Source organism: Lithobates pipiens, unplaced genomic scaffold (assembly GCF_037356315.1).
Source record: "Lithobates pipiens isolate NorthernLeopardFrog02 unplaced genomic scaffold, aLitPip1_a1.2 Scaffold_8, whole genome shotgun sequence".
In the NCBI taxonomy this organism is placed as follows: Eukaryota; Metazoa; Chordata; class Amphibia; order Anura; family Ranidae; genus Lithobates; species Lithobates pipiens.
The window spans coordinates 32876434-32893984 of NW_027507903.1; the positions used below are offsets into that span (position 1 = coordinate 32876434).

At 43.8% G+C, this 17551-nt stretch overlaps 1 protein-coding gene across 1 annotated transcript in view; it reads left to right on the forward strand.

The window, feature by feature from the left end:
* AGBL1 (AGBL carboxypeptidase 1) overlaps positions 1 to 17551 on the forward strand; it is a 1055086-nt gene that overhangs the window by 168948 nt on the left and 868587 nt on the right. The gene's annotated exons all lie outside the window — the stretch shown is intronic.

The following is a 17551-nucleotide window of genomic DNA, read 5'->3' on the forward strand; positions in this document are numbered from 1 at the left end:
AAATAGGTTGCTAAGTGTATAGCAATTTCACTTTGCAAAGAATACTCAATCCAATGTAAGGAAAATTCATAAAAATATGATCAGAGTGATCTTCCAAATACCGTGAGCGTGGTTACAGAAGGCAAATAGGTTGTTCACTCTGCAAGGGAATTTTCGCTTTGCAGAGAATTTTCCCCTTAGCTTAGTGAATGAAGTGAAAATTCAGTTTGCAAAGAATGCCCAATCACATGAAGAAAAGTAGAAATAAAAAACAAGCATTTTGCTTGCATGAGATTGGATGGGGGTAGTCAGCAGAGCTTCGCCTCATTCTCTAAGCTCATTCCCTTGCAAAGTGTAACTTCCTTTGCAAAGTGAACGTGCTTTTTTTGTTGTTGTAGCGGTGTAGTTGCCACTAGTAACAAACAGACTATTGCTTCCAGAATTTACTCCCTCATGACCATATAAGGATGAGGACATCACTGTTGACCATGTAAGGCTGTTGTTCCCAGAAACCTTCTCCTCCTGCATAAACTTATCTTGTGATTGTCAGTGTAAAGTATGTCACATCTTCTTCTGTAAGCAAGAAGGACCAACTCTGAAGAGATCCCTAAGCTGTCTCTCGTTGCTTGCTGCTACTAGGCCAGAGGCCTTCAGCACCTCTCCCCGGAGGCCTAGTAGTTTAAAAACAAATGTTGGATGGTGGACTACTGTTCCCAGCTAGCCCAGCTTTCAAATCCCATACTCTCAGGTCACATTGATTTGATACAGATCCCCACAGGCTCTCTTCTGATCCAGGGCTCCTCATCATTGACCGTGTAATGCCGAGGACTTTGCTAATGATCGTGTAAAAGCAAAGTTCCCTCACATACTTCCTGGCACATCCAGCTGTCCACTGTGGTACACTCACCGACCTTTCTCTGCCCTGAGTCCTTGATGGAGAACTTGACCGGACCATATGTTCCGACAGCTTCACCTGCCCCTCTGCTCCAGGAGTTCCTCACCAATAACCGTGTAATTATATGGATGTAATTAATGCCAATGACCATGTAAAGGTGTAAAGTTCTCCCGCGGCCTCCTCCTGCGATTGGCGCACTCCCCCCCCCCACCGATGGAGGTGCCCTCCTACTGCTGTCTAGTATTTCATTCTCCACTTCACTCAGCCGACAACTCACCCCAGTGACATGTTACCTCAGCTTATATAGGAGGCCCGCCCCCTGCCAATTCTAGTTGAGCATTGGTCAGGGCTCCCACATGAGCTGCCTGCCACTCCAGTTTCAGGCCCTGCCCCTCTTTCAGAACATTCTCCCTGGAAGCAGGGGAGGAACCTCAGAACCAGAGCACAGGTGGCCACACCCACTGCTACTCTAACCACTTCCGGCCGTCGGGCGGCGTGATAGAAAAAGATGAATGGACATCATGGGGCATTTTTATTTTTTAATAAAGGACTTGTCCCAAGCAGTGTCTTGTCTTTTTTAACATTTTAACACTTTTTTTGTGAAATGGTAGGGGAACTTGTACCCCATTACCAATTCACATGGGGGAAGCTAGGGTTGTGGGGATGAGGCCCTTGTCCCCATCAAAATGGAGACAAGGTGCTTTGGGGGGCTACCTCAAAGCGCCCTCCCCATGTTGAGGGCATATGGCCTGGTATGGTTCAGGAGGGGGGGGTGCTCTCTCGCCCCCCCCCTCTTTTCCTGCGGTCTGCCAGGTTGCGGGCTCAGATAAGGGTCTGGTATGGACCCCTACGCCAATTTATTTTTATATTTTGGTTTGGGGTTCCCCTTAATATTCATACCAGACCCAATGAGTTATCTATATTGCCGAGACCCGAGACCCGACAATTCATTACAGCCGTTTATATATAAACATTTTTAGGTAAGACAACATTCTTCACCTTAGTGTTGGTACGGTGTTTATTTGATAGCCTTTTCTCCTTAATAATCAGCACTGGTTGTTTCTCTTTCCATCTGCTCAGCGACCTTACTGAGAAAGGCACACAGCGTTGAGTTGTACATTGACAAACGACTAGATAAGCAGGAAGTGAACTGATAAAAGAAGTTCCAGAAAGGCAGCTCCTCTAAAAGCTTATAGATAAAGAACGCAATGCTAAGAATGTCAACTTTTTTTTTTTTTTTTTTTAGCAATTTCCCAATAATTGAGTACTGTCTATACATTTTTTTATTTGCATTAGCAGCCAAAAAATTTTTGGGAAGAACTTTCAGGGTGTATCTCCTTCTTCAAGATCCAAACATTACTAATATCTTGCACCTTAAAGAAGCGGATTTTGATGTTAGTGAAAATAAAAAATATATCACAGACAGTACTCAATTGTTTTTGTAAGTTAAAAGAAAAAATTGCAAATAAAGAAAAAATATTATTGTGTATACAATTGCAACACGAGTCATATTGTTTTTGAATATTATTAACCACTTCAATACCAGGCACTTAAACACCTTCCTGCCCAGACCAATTTTGAGCTTTCAGCGCTGTCGCACTTTGAATGACAATTGTGCGGTCATGCTACACTGTACCCAAATGAAATTTTTATCATTTTTTCCCCACAAATAGAGCTTTCTTTTGGTGGTATTTGATCACCTCTACAGTTTATATTTTTTGCTAAACAAATAAAAAAAGACAGATGGGCACTAATATGCAATACAATGTCACTTTGTTTTGTACTGATGGATGCCAATCAGTGCCAAACAATAATGCATGCCAATCAGTGATGCCCATTGTGGGCACTAATTGGCATCCATTGTGGACACTGATTGACATCCATTGTGAGCACTGACTGGCATCCCTGGTGGTCTAGGGTGGCATACCTGGTGCTGGGCATCCCTGGTGGTCTGGTCGCGTCCCTGGTGGTCCAGTGTGGGCATCCTCGGGGGGGGGGGGGGCTGTGCTGATAATCGATCAGTACAGACCCCCCTGTCAGAGGAGCAGCCGATCGGCTCTCCTCTACTCGCGTCTGACAGACGCGAGTGAGGAAAAGCCGATCACCAGCTCTTCCTATTTACACTGTGATCAGCCGTGATTGGACAGTCTCCGTCAGAAACTCTTTACCGAGATCGTAGTTGCGGGGTGTCAGACTGACACCCCGCAACAACGATCGGCGCGATGCGCGCCCCCCGGGGGCGGGTAGCGGCTCAAAATCCTGAGGACGTCCTATGACGTCCGGTCAGGATTTTGAAACCACTTTGCAGCCGTCATTTGAGAATTGGCGGGCGGCAAGTGGTTAAAAATTACCTTTCCTTTTCACTCTGCCACTGTAATTTCTGAAAATGTAATGCAATATGGCTACCTGGAGATGCTCTGTACACAAAATGTTTACTGACCACCCCCAGAAACATTTTCTGCTTGTGTGATTGGCTCACTGATTTTTCCAGAAGTCTACACTAGGATACAAATCAGATTTCCAGCATCCCCTGCAGCAAAATTTTCATTTTTGGTGAGATGATCCCAATAGGAAATAATTTCTAAAGGGATGCAGGCCCAGCAGCTTTCCCCATTAGTGCCCTGCAGGTGCACAGCTGATTGATAATTATGAAACCATGTTAGACTAACTTTCCCACACGGGCACAGATAAACACACATGGATTTCTTCAGAATAACTAAAGGTAGGAATCTGCAACAAAGTTTGTTAAAACCCCTGCAATGTACATAGATCACCCAGAGGTAAAGCTGCAGGATTAATCATTAAAAACCATGATCTCGATTCAACCCTGCTCACAATTTCTCTATGTAGACTTTCACGGTTAATTTATGTAACAAGTGTAGAGAGTTCTCTGCTCACTCAAGTTTTTCACAATATTGTCCGCACTGGTAGAGAACTAGTAACTATTCGTTCTTAGATCAAAGGAATGAATTTCCGTGTGTAGATGAGGTCAGTTTAATTACCTTTTTCTGACACTTGTTTCTTACAAAGTAAAATCAGTATTTTTTGCTAGAAAATGACTTGGAAACTCCAAACATTATTGTGACGGACCCTGTACTCAAGATGTCTGCCGTAAATGCTTCCTCTGTCCGGTACCACACAATCCAAGACCCCTTAGCTTTCCCATTCACTAATCGTAGCTCAGTGTAGGGTAAAACATCAGACCACACCAGTCTTGGAGTACATCAGGAATAACCTTTTATTTGAGATTTTCACACAAGTACTGTATATACAGCAGGATGACAAACTGTAACCAGAAACCTGATTACCATAAGCTAATTATTTAATCCTTTAGACATCCTAAGTGACTAAGAGACATGACCTTTAGGACAGACTTGCCATCTCTTTTAGCTCAGAAGACACAAACAACAATGGGTGAAAGACTCTCAGAAGCTGTGGCAAGCCAGACTAGACTAATTTACATTATAGAAGACAACAGACAGGTGGCTGGAGTTGATGACATTAGCATCTAATAGTATGTGTCCCAACAGTATGAATCAGTCACTATTTGTAATATGGTAAATACAGCGTTCCCAGAGTCTGTATGTCTTGGGGGGATATGGACCTGAATCCAAAGTAACACCACCTCAGGGGTCCCCAGGCATACAGCTCACTAAGAGCACATTCCCCCAAATGCCAGGGACCATCAGATCAGAGGCTAGCATTCAGTCCCCTCCAAAATCCCCTGTCTTGGCTAGGTCTGTCACAATTATATATATATATATATATATATATATATATATATATATATATATATATATATATATATACACTTGTTTTTAGCAGAGACCCCAGAGAATAAAATGGTGGTTGTTGCAATATTTTATGTCACACGGTATTTGCGCAGCGGTCTTACAAATGCAATTTTTTGGAGTTTGGCCTTATTTTATTTATTTATATCAGGTACTTACAGTATCTTGCAGAAATATTTACCCCCCCTTGCCATTTTTCGTGTTTTGTTGCCTCACAACCTGGAATTAACATGGATTGTTTGAGGATTTTCATAATTTAATTTACAGAACATGCCCACAACTTTGAAGATTTTTTTTTTATTATTGTGAAGCAAACAACAAATAGGACAAAATAACACGAAAAGTCAATGTGCATAACTATTCACCCCCCTAAAGTCAATACTTTGTAGAGCCACCTTTTGCGGCAATCACAGCTCCAAGTCCCATTGGATAAGTCTCTATGAGCTTGCAACATCTTAACACTGGGGTTTTTGCCCATTCCTCCTTGCAAAACCGCTTGTGCTTGTAAACTGCAATCTTTAAGTCTGACCACAGATTTTCTATTGGATTGAGGTCTGGGCTTTGACTAGACCATTCCAGCACATTTACATTTTTCCCCTTAAACCACTCAAGTGTTGCTTTAGCAATGTGTTTGGGATCATTGTCCTGCTGGAAGGTGAAACTCCGTCCTAGCCTCAAATCACACACACAGTGGTACAGGTTTTGCTCAAGAATATCCCTGTATTTAGCACCATCCATCTTTCCTTCAACTCTGACCAGTTTCCCAGTCCCGACTGCTGAACAACCCCCCCACAGCAGGATGCTGCCACCACCATGTTTCACTGTGGGGATGGTGTTCTTTGGGTGATGTGATGTGTTGGGTATGCGCCAAACATAGCGTTTTCTTTAATGGCAAAAAAGTTAACATCAGACCAGAGCACGCCTTTTCACAAACTTAAAACATGCCATTTTGTTTTTCTGCTGAAAGTAATGGCTTTCTTCTGGCCACTCTGCCATAAAGCCCAACTCTATGGAGCGTACGGCTTATTGTCCTCCTATGTACAGATACTCTAGTCTCTGCTGAGGAACTCTGCAGCTTCTCATGGCTTACCCTGGGTCTCTGTGCTGCCTCTCTGATTAATGCCCTCCTTGCCAGTCTGTGAGTTTTGGTGTGCAGCTATCTCTTGGTGGGTTTGCTGTTGTGCCATGTTCTTTCCATTTGGTTATGATAGATTTGATGGTGCTCCTACAGATCATCAAAGATTTGGATATTTTTTTGTAACCTAACCCTGACTTGTACTTCTCAACAACATTTTCCTTTACTTGTTTTGAGAGTTCCTTGGTCATCATGGCAGTGTTTGGTTAGTTGTGACTCTTGCTTAGGTGTTGCAGCCTCTGGGGCCTTTCAAAATTGTGTTTATATGTAATGACAGATCATGTGACACTTAGATTGCACACAGGTGGACATCATTTCTCTAATTAAGTGACTTCTGAAGGTAATTGGTTGCACCAGAGCTTTTTATGGGCTTCATAACAAAGGGGGTGAATACATAAGCACATGCCAATTAGCAGTTTTTCATTTCTGAAAAATAGTTTTAGGTATATATTTTTCTAATTTTACTTCACCAACTTAGACTATTGTTTTCTGATCTATCACATATAATTCAGATTAAGAAAACATTGAACTAAAGATTTGATAGATCACCAGTGGTAGCGCAGGAATAAAACACTATCATTGAACTAAAGGCTGTCATGTAAAAAAATTGGTAAAAAGCCAAGGGGGTGAATACTTTTGCAAGGCACTGTATATAGAGCCAAGAACGTACACAGAGCTTTGCAATTTAAAAACGGCATCTTATATTTACTCAGGTTATCTTTGTGTAATATTAAAGATTATTTGATGATTTCAATTATTTAAGTGTGAGAAATATGCAAGAAAAATAAAAAATCAGGAATGGGGCAAATACTTTTTCACAGCACTGTATATTATACAGTTACATCAGTCTTGCCCCTCAAGGAGCTTACAATCTAAGATCCCTAACCCACATTCATACATACACGTACAGTACTAGGGCCAATTTAGACAGGAGCCATTTAACCTTCCAGCATGTCTTTGGTGTGTGGGAGGAAAACTGAGCCCTCGGTTTCTCACGCTAAAAACCCACACAGGCAATAGGAGAACATACTCTTTTTCTTCTATTTTGTTCAATGCAGGAGCACTAAAGATGAGCTTTACATAAGTGACTAACAAACTGAAGCTGAACTCCAGCTAACACTTTTTAAGTAGTTACAGCAACATTTTTTTTTTTCTTTTTGAATAAAGGTTTCACAGAAATGAATAAACGCTGATCATTATAAGTTTAAAGTGATTGTAAAGGTTATTATTATTTTTTTTTAAATAACAAACATTAAGGACGAGCCGAACACCCCCCTGTTCGGTTCGCACCAGAACCTGCGAACAGACCTAAACTTTGTGTGAACTTTAGAACCCTATTAAAGTCTATGGGACTCGAACGTTCACAATCTAAAGTGCTAATTTTAAAGGCTAATATGCAAGTTACTGTCCTAAAAAGTGTTTGGGGACCCGGATCCTGCCACAGGGGACATGAATCAATGCAAAAAAAAGTTTTAAAAACGGCCGTTTTTTCAGGAGCAGTGATTTTAATAATGATTAAAGTGAAGCAATAAAACTGTAATATTCCTTTAAATTTCGTACCTGGGGGGTGTCTATAGTATGCCTGTGATGGGGCGCATGTTTCCCGTGCTTAGAACTGTCCCTGCACAAAGTGTCATTTCGCAAGAATAAAAAGTCTTTTAAAATCACTTTCCATTGTCGGCTCCCGTAATACAGAGAACACTCAATGAGTGTTCTCTGTATTAGCCGACAATTCGTTCATTGATAAAAAAAAAAAGAATAAAAAAAAAAGCGTGGGGGTTCCCCTAAATTCGATTACCAGGCCCTTCAGGTCTGGTATGGATTTTAAGGGGAACCCCTCATCAAATTAAAAAAAAAAATTGACGTGGGGGTCCCCCTAAAAATCCATACCAGACCCTTTATCCGAGCACGCAACCTGGCAGGCCGCAGGAAAAGAGGGGGGCGCTCTCTCGTCCCCCCTCTTTTCCCAGTGACGTATGGGTGACCCCGCCCGCAGGTGCGCTACATCAGAGGGGGGCGGGGTCAACCATACATCATTGGGGAACCCCATGGGTTCCCTCATCAGCGTCAGAGGGGGCGGGGTCAGGTGACGGGTGGCCCCACCCTCCTAATATAAGAAACGTCAGCGCTGGGATCCCCGCAGTGTCTCCGCAGTGGAGACAGAAGATGGATGTATGGACAGCGCTGGACTGAAAATCACCCTTCGCTGGATCAGATCAGCCATCGCTGGACCTCGGAGAGATGATCATCCGTCACTGCATAGCAAGAGTGGATTAGCACCGCTGGAATTTTTTTTATTATTTTTATTTTTAATAAAGGATTTTTTCAAAAGTGTGTTTGTCTTATTTAACCATTTTTACACTTTCTTTGTGAAATGGTAGGGGTACTTTTGTACCCCCTTACCATTTCAAAAGGGGGGGACGGGATCTGGGGGTCCCCTTGTTAAAGGGGGCTTCCTGATTCTGATAAGCCCCCCGCCCGCAGACCCCCACAATCACCTGCCTGGGTTGTGGGGATGAGGCCCTTCTCCACATCAACATGGGGACATGGTGCTTTGAGGGGTCACGGACCCCCAAAGCATCCTCCCAATGTTGAGGGCATGTGGCCTGGTATGGATCAGGAGGGGGGGTGCTCTCTTGTCCCCCCTCTTTTCCTGCGGCCTGCCAGGTAGCGTGCTCGGATAAAGAGTCTTGTATGGATTTTTAGGGGGACCCCACCTCAATTTAAAAAAAAAAAATGATGCGGGGTTCCCCTTAATATCCATACCAGACCTGAAGGGCCTGGTAATTGAATTTAGGGGAACCCCCACGCTTTTATTTTTTTTTTTTTTTTATCAATGAATGAATTGTCAGCTAATACAGAGAACACTCATTGAGTATTCTCTGTATTACGGGAGCCGACAATGGAAAGGGATTTTAAAAGACTTTTTTTCCTTGTGAAATGACACTTTGTGCAGGGACAGTTCTAAGCACGGGAAACAAGCGCCCCTTTACAGGCATACTATAGACACCCCCCAGGTACGAAATTTAAAGGAATATTACACTTTTATTGTTTCACTTTAATCATTATTAAAATCACTGCTCCTGAAAAAAACTGCCATTTTTAAAACTTTTTTTTGCATTGATACATGTCCCCTGGGGCAGGATCTGGGCCCCCAAACACTTTTTAGGACAGTAACTTGCATATTAGCCTTTAAAATTAGCACTTTAGATTTCTCCTATAGACTTGTATAGGGTGTTCCGGCTTTTTGAATTTGCTGCGAACAGCCCAAATTGTTCACTGTTCTCTGAACAGGCGAACAGGCAATGTTCGAGTCGAACATGAGTTCGACTCGAACTCGAAGCTCATCCCTAACAAACATGTTATACTTACCTCTTCTATGCAAGGGTTTTGCCCGGATCCGGATCCTCCTCTTCTAGGGTGCCCCGGCAGCGTTCCTGGCTCCTCCTCTGCATCGCGTGCTCCCACGGAGAATCGCATTCTATGGTAGCACCCGTGCGGGCACACGCTATATTAACACAGAGCAGGACTCTCCCCTGTGCTGCTATCAATCTATCCAATGAGGAACTAGACAGAGGCTGGAGCTGCTGGGCTTGTTCTCATTGCTGGAATGATCTGGTTCAGGTAAGTAAAAGGGGGGCTCTGGGGGGCTCTGGGGGGCTGCTGCACCGCAAAAGTTTTTTTTACTTTAATGCATAGAATTTATTAAGGCGAAAAACCTTGAGACTTTACAACTCCTTTAAAGTTTAACCGCTTAAGCCCCAGAAGATTTTACCCCCTTCCTGACCAGAGCACATTTTGCGTCACTTTAACTGGTCGTGCAACATTGCACCCAAACAAAATTGGCATCCTTTTTTTCCCACAAATAGAGCTTTCTTTGGGGGCTATTTGATCATCTCCTGTGGTTTTTATTTTTTGTGCTATAAACAAAAAAAGAGCGACAATTTTGAAAAAAAAGCTATATTTTTTTACTTTTTGCTATAATAAATATCCCCCAAAAATATATAAAAAAATGTTTTTTTTCCTCAGTTTAGGCCGATATGCATTCTTCTACATATTTTTGGTAAAATCAAAATAAGTGTATATTGATTGGTTTGCGCAAAAGTTACAGTGTCCAAAAAATAGGGGATAGTTTTTTTTTTATAACAATATATTTTTATTATAAATTTCCACGAGAATTACAGCAGGGATATACACACAAATATGTGAACATACAAAGTATCAAGAACATACAAAAACAGCAATGAAGTAGTACAAAGAATAAAAAGAAACAAAGTACAAAGGTTCGGCCATAAAATTATTCCTGGAAAGTGAAGGATCGTTCAAGCGTAGTATTCCTAACAAGAACAAATATAGGTCAAGGCATAAGTTGAATCGTAAGCAAGGTAATATAATCTAGTGGAACCGTTTGAGGACTCAGCTACCAGATAGAAACCTGAAGCAAGCGTACTAAAGAGTATAACACAAGGAAGCGGGGATAATGATCAGGGGAACTGCGTCCAACCGCCCCGGGCGCCCCAACTGGGAACAAGCTGCACCCGGGTCGACTAAGCGCACCCCCCCCCAACCCTAGCTATGAAACCACTTCCCCTCAGGGATTCAGTTAAACCATATGTCTCTTATACCAGTTCAACCATGGTTCCCATTCTGTGTAAGCCTGAGTATATTTGCCCAAGGATGAGGCGAACATTAGTTCATAGGAGATATGTAAGTGAGTTGTCTGGAGCGCGTCAAATAGCGATGGAGTCGTTGTCGACCTCCACCTTCTGGCCAGTTCCAGGCGCACGCCTAGAAGAATATGAGTAATAACCTTCCTTAGACTGGGAGGGAGAGTATCAATGCCTAGAGATAAAATAGCCAGGCCTGGGCATGGGCGCACAGTAGTGTTGGAGATCAAAGATATTACGTTGAATATAGCAGTCCACAAGGATTGGATTGCTGGGCATTCCCAGAAAACATGGAAGAGCGTGCCTCTATATCCGCAATTCCTCCAGCACATTAATGAATTCTGGGGGGTATAGCAGGCCAACCTAGAGGGCGTACCACCGCAGCAGCAACTTCTGGTAAAGTTCCCACAAGTTGGCGCATCTAGTGGCCTTATAGGTAGAAGATACAGCCTTACGCCATTGATCAATGGAGTAGGATTTGGACAATTCCAACTCCCACGACCGCATGGAAGGGGTTTTAAGAAACGGGTTTTCTGCTGCAGAAGACCGTACATTAGTGAGATACCCCTAATGGACGTGGTGGGGTTGGTGTAATACAGATGGGCCCTCCATGGTAAAACGATAGACAGGTTCGGGAGAGTTGAGAATAAGTGGGAGACTTGGTTATAGGTAAAAATGTCGCCCGGCAGCAAACCGAACTCCAATTGGAGTAGCCTAAAGGACTTTGTGGCTGGACCCATCTGTAAAGCACCAACAGTAGTGACACCCCTGACCAACCAGTGTTTGATATTTAGGTTTGGAATGAGAAGTTGAAGACACGTAAGGGGCATTGGGACGGATTTAGAGGGAACATCGGCCAGTGGAGTGTGAAGTAGAATGTTCCAAGCTTCAATGGCCGCTACCATAGGTGGAGAGATACCAGAGGGTAGGGTGGACATAAAACTAGCTGCTAGGAGTAGGTCTAGCGGGTTTCTATAAGGGCATATGTATTTTTCTAACTCAATCCATCTAGCCCCGGCTCCGCCCTGAAACCACTGTCTAATTTGTGCTAGGCAAGCTGCCAAATAGTAGTCCTTTAATGCCATATGTCCTATTCCTCCTGACAATCTAGACTTGATAAGCTTATGGAATGCACACCTGACCTTCTTCCCCTGCCATAGAAATTTATTCAGCATAACCTGAGCTTTGGTAAGGTAGGAGTCAGGGGTTGGAATAGGAAGAGTACGAAATAAATATATAAATTGAGGGAGGACTATCATTTTGAAAAATAGGGGATAGTTTTATGGCATTTTTATTATTATTATTTTTTATTAGTCTGCGATTTTTATCGGGACTGCAACATGATGGCAGACACATCGGACACTTTTGACACTATTTTGGGACCATTGTCATTTATACAGAGATCAGTGCTAACAAATGCACTGATTACTGTGTAAATGATGCTGGCAGGGAAGGGGTTAACCACTAGGGGGTGATTAAGGGGTGGTTAAGTATGTCCTAGGGAGTGATTCAAACTGTGTGGGGGGGGGGGGGGGTGGCTTCCAGTCACATGACAGCGATCACTGCTCCCGATGTCTCTGTCATGACACAAGGCAGAACGGGGAAATGCCTTGTTTACATAGGCACTTCCCCATTCTGCGGCTCCGTGACACAATCGCTGTACATTGAGTCCGCCGTTCCCGCAAGCACGGTTACGCTGTACGCTTCAGGTGCACGTGCGCACCGCTTCTTACAGGTACACCCATTTGCCCACCGCTGCGCCATCGTGCCGATGTATATCGGCGTGCAGCAGTCGGCAAGTGGTTAAAAACATATTTATTGGCCGGATCACCAAGTCAAAAGAAACGAAAATAAATAAAAAAATAAAAAAATGCAGCCACCACATTTAGGGATTGATACCATAAGCTGCAACATAGAAATGCTTTGTCGCATAAGGACATAATTTGGGGAAACCATATAAAGTGTCGAGAAATAATGCAGTACAATCAAATCTGTGAAAAACAAAACCACGTATGGTCATAATTTCATTATTTTTAGTCAATTTAACTGTAATGAAATTGGAAAAGAAAGCAATTGAACATGTTGAAATGTTTGATTGTTTTAAATGAGGGTCTAGTGTGTGTGTGGAATATGAAAACAATTTTTTTCCCCCAATCCAATCCAATTAGAACACATTTGTAATTACGGTATGCTCATAATTTTAATTAAATACAAAGAAAATGAATAAAAGCATTGTAGAAAATTAAAAGAAAACACTCCCAAAGGAAACAGAAAAAATAAAAAAATATTCACAACAGTTTTGTATGTGTGGCAAGCTCAAAGTGTGTGTGACAAAAGGAAAATACGATCTGTAACTGACATTAATTATTTTAATCGCGTTAAAAACCTGTACCTACTTCCACTACAAAATTACATTTAAGTTAAAGGGGTATTAACCACTTGCCGTCCAGCCGCCGTCATTATACTGCAGCAGGTTGGCACGGCTGCGTGAATCGCCGTAGGTGTACGTCGGCCACTTTAAGAGCGTTAGGGTGCATGAACGCATGGCGCGACGTCGGAGCCAAGGTGCATGGCCGGCGGTCACAATGGCCACCGGCCATGCGTGATCGCTCCACAGAGAGCCAGAATGGGGATCTGTCAATGTAAACAGACAGATCCCCAATCTGACAGTGGAGTAGAGCGAGATCTGCTGTTCCTAGTGATCAGGAACAGCGATCTCTCTCTTCTCCCAGTCAGTCCCATCCCCCCAGTTAGAAACACCTCCCCAGGGAACACTTAACCCCTTGATCGCCCCCTAGTGTTAACCCCTTCCCTGCCAGTGACATTTATACAGTAATCAGTGGCTATTTATAGCTCTGATTGCTGTATAAATGTCACTAGTCCCAAAAAGTGTCAAAAGTGTCTGATCTGTCTGCCACAGATTGCCGCCATTACTAGTAAAAAATAAATAAATAATAAAAATGCCATAAATCTATCCCCTATTTTGTAAATGCTATAACTTTTGCGCAAACCAATCAATATATGCTTTGATTTTTTTCACATTGGAGAGATAGCAGCGGCTGTTTCAGGGCGCTTTGCAGGTGCTATTTTTAGCGCTGTAGCGCCCACAAAGCGCCCCAGTGTGAAAGGGGTCTTAGGGAGTTATTCCTAAGAATTACAGGCCTACAATATAAAGCGCCAAAATTCTATGCAAAACATTGTACCGTTTTGAGGTACAAAAATCTGACATAATCATACTGCCAGGGAGGTTAAAGCGCGGTATCGCAAAAAATGGGCTGGTCATTAACCACTTTCAGACCGGACCATTTTGCTGGTAAATGACCAGAGGTCTTTTTACACTTTGGCACTGCGCTGCTTTAACTGGTAATTGCGCGGTCATGCAATGTTGTACCCAAACAAAATTTGCGTCCTTTTCTTCCCACAAATAGAGCTTTCTTTTGATGGTATTTGATTGCCTCTGCGATTTTTATTTTTTGCGATATAAACGTAAAAAGACCGCAAATTTTGAAAAAAAATGATATTTTCTACTTTTTGTTATTAGAAAAATCCAATAAACTCAATTTTAGTCATACATTTAGGCCAAAATGTATTCAGCCACATGTCTTTGGTAAAAAAAAAGTCAATAATTGTATATTTATTGGTTTGCGCAAAAGTTGTCACATCTACAAACTAAGGTACGTTTTCTGGAATTTACGCAGCTTTTAGTTTACGACTGCCTATCTCATTTCTTGAGGTGCTAAAATGGCAGGGCAGTACAAAACCCCCCCAAATGACCCCATTTTGGAAAGTAGACCCCCTAAGGAAATTGATAAGAGGCATGTTGAGCCCATTGAATATTTTATTTTTTTGCCTCAAGCGATTGAATAATGACAAAAAAAAAATTTTTTTTTTTTTTTTACACAAAGTTGTCACTAAATGATATATTGCTCACACATGCTATGGGCGTATGTGAAATGACACCCCAAAATAAATTCTGCTGCTTCTCCTGAGTACGGGGATACCACATATGTGGGACTTTTTGGGAGCCTAGCCGCGTACGGGGCCCCGAAAACCAAGCACCGCCTTCAGGCTTTCTAAGGGCGTAAATTTTTGAGTTCACTTCTCACTACCTATTACAGTTTTGAAGGCCATAAAATGCCAAGATGGCACAAAACCCCCACAAATGACCCCATTTTAGAAAGTAGACACCCCAAGCTATTTGCTGAGAGGCATGTTGAGTTCATGGAATATTTTATATTTTGCCACAAGTTGCGGGAAAATTACAAACTTTTTTTTTTTTTTTTTTTTTTTCACAAAGTTGTCACTAAATGATATATTGCTCACACATGCCATGGGCATATGTGAAATGACACCCCAAAATAAATTCTGCTGCTTCTCCTGAGTACGGGGATACCACATATGTGGGACTTTTTGGGAGCCTAGCCGCGTACGGGGCCCCGAAAACCAAGCACCGCCTTCAGGCTTTCTAAGGGCGTAAATATTTGACTTCACTCCTCACTACCTATTACAGTTTTGAAGGCCATAAAATGCCAAGATGGCACAAAACCCCCACAAATGACCCCATTTTAGAAAGTAGACACCCCAAGCTATTTGCTGAGAGGCATGTTGAGTCCATGGAATATTTTATATTTTGCCACAAGTTGCGGGAAAATTACAAACTTTTTTTTTTTTTTTTTTTTTTTCACAAAGTTGTCACTAAATGATATATTGCTCACGCATGCCATGGGCATATGTGAAATGACACCCCAAAATAAATTCTGCTGCTTCTCCTGAGTACGGGGATACCACATATGTGGGACTTTTTGGGAGCCTAGCCGCGTACGGGGCCCCGAAAACCAAGCACCGCCTTCAGGCTTTCTAAGGGCGTTACAGTTTTGAAGGCCATAAAATGCCAAGATGGCACAAACCCCCCCCAAATGACCCCATTTTGGAAAGTAGACACCCCTAAATTTAGGGGTACACTAGTGAGACTAGGTAATAAATGGCGGGTGCCCTGAAACTATAAAAAAATAACTAACCAACCAGCGTCACCTGTAACAGTTATATGGTGATCACTGGTGAAAGGGTTAACTAGGGGGCAATCAGGGGGCTTTATGCGGTAGTATATGGGGGTCCCTGGCGCTATAAAAAGCTGCGGCGAACCTAAATACCTACTTGCCTAACTAGCGTCACCTGTGACACTAATACAGCGATCAGAAAAACGATCGCTTATTAGGCTGGGTTCACACTGGAGCGATGCGGGAACGCCACGAATGCGCGGCGGGTTCCCGCATCGCATGCCTCCCGGCGGCAGTTCACACTGCCCTATGCGAACTGCTGGGAGTGTCAGTGAAATGTTACTGACACCCCCAGATCAGTTCGCATATCGCAGTGCGATCTGCAAACTCGGATCGCATGGTGTGAACACCCATGCGATCCGATTCTGCTGCGGGCCAAAAAAAGGGTCCCGTGCGAATTTGCGGCGGGTGCGGCGGGTGTGGCGGGTGCGGCGAATGGCTGAACTCGAATCGCACAGAGATCGGATGTGATTTGCACTGCAGTGCGAATCACATCCGTTCTCAAACCGCTGCAATCTGAACCCAGCCTTAGTGACACTGGCGACGGGGGGTGATCACGGGGTTAAACCTTTATTGGGGGGGTTAGGGGGGTACCTTAGAACTAAAGGGGGCTAACCCTAACTGCCCTAACAGTTATTAGTCACAAATGACACCCGCCGGGTGATCAGGGGGTTAAACCTTTATTAGGTAATAAATGGCGGGTGCCCTGAAACTATAAAAAAATAACTAACCAACCAGCGTCACCTGTAACAGTTATATGGTGATCACTGGTGAAAGGGTTAACTAGGGGGCAATCAGGGGGCTTTATGCGGTAGTATATGGGGGTCCCTGGCGCTATAAAAAGCTGCGGCGAACCTAAATACCTACCTGCCTAACTAGCGTCACCTGGGACACTAATACGGCGATCAGAAAAATGATCGCTTATTAGGCTGGGTTCACACTGGAGCGATGCGGAAACGCCGCGAATCCGCGGCGGGTTCCCGCATCGCATGCCTCCCGGCGGCAGTTCACACTGCCCTATGCGAACTGCTGGGAGTGTCAGTGAAATGTTACTGACACCCCCAGATCAGTTCGCATATCGCAGTGCGATCTGCAAACTCGGATCGCATGGTGTGAACACCCATGCGATCCGATTCTGCTGCGGGCCAAAAAAAGGGTCCCGTGCGAATTTGCGGCGGGTGCGGCGGGTGTGGCGGGTGCGGCGGGTGCGGCGAATGGCTGAACTCGAATCGCACAGAGATCGGATGTGATTTGCACTGCAGTGCGGTGCGAATCACATTCGTTCTCATAAACCGCTGCAATGTGAACCCAGCCTTAGTGACACTGGCGACGGGGGGTGATCACGGGGTTAAACCTTTATTGGGGGGGTTAGGGGGGTACATTAGAACTAAAGGGGGCTAACTCTAACTGCCCTAACAGTTATTACAGTCACAAATGACACCAATGCAAAAAAAAAAAAAAAAAAAAAAAAAATGACATTGGTGTCACTGTGACTGGGGGGCAGGGGTAATTGGGGGGGTGATCGGGGGGTAAAGGGGGGGTGTGAGTGTGCCTGGCATGTTCTACTGTGTGTGGGATGTGTTGGTGCAACTCACTGATCCGCTCTCCTCCGTGTCGGAACGAAAAATACCGACACGGAGGAGAGAATACATCACTTCCTCTCCTGTGTTTACATTACAGGAGAGGAAGTGATGTCACCGGGGATTTCTATTCGTCGGGAGCGATCGCGAGGGGGTGGCCATGAATGAATGGCCGTCCCCTCGTCCGGGATCGCTCCCGAACGAAAACCGACCGCCGCAGGCACCGGGCGGGGGCCCGATCGGGCCCCCGACCCGCGGGAGGCAAATCACGTACATGTACGTGCTTATGCCTGCCCGTGCCATTCTGCCGACGTACATCGGCGTTAGGCGGTCGGCAAGTGGTTAAGGGGGAAAGTCCTTCCGGTCCTTAAGTGGTTAAACCCAAAAACAAACATTTGTTATATTGTAGCTTACCAATTATTGAATGTGGTGTTTCCACTAAAGTAC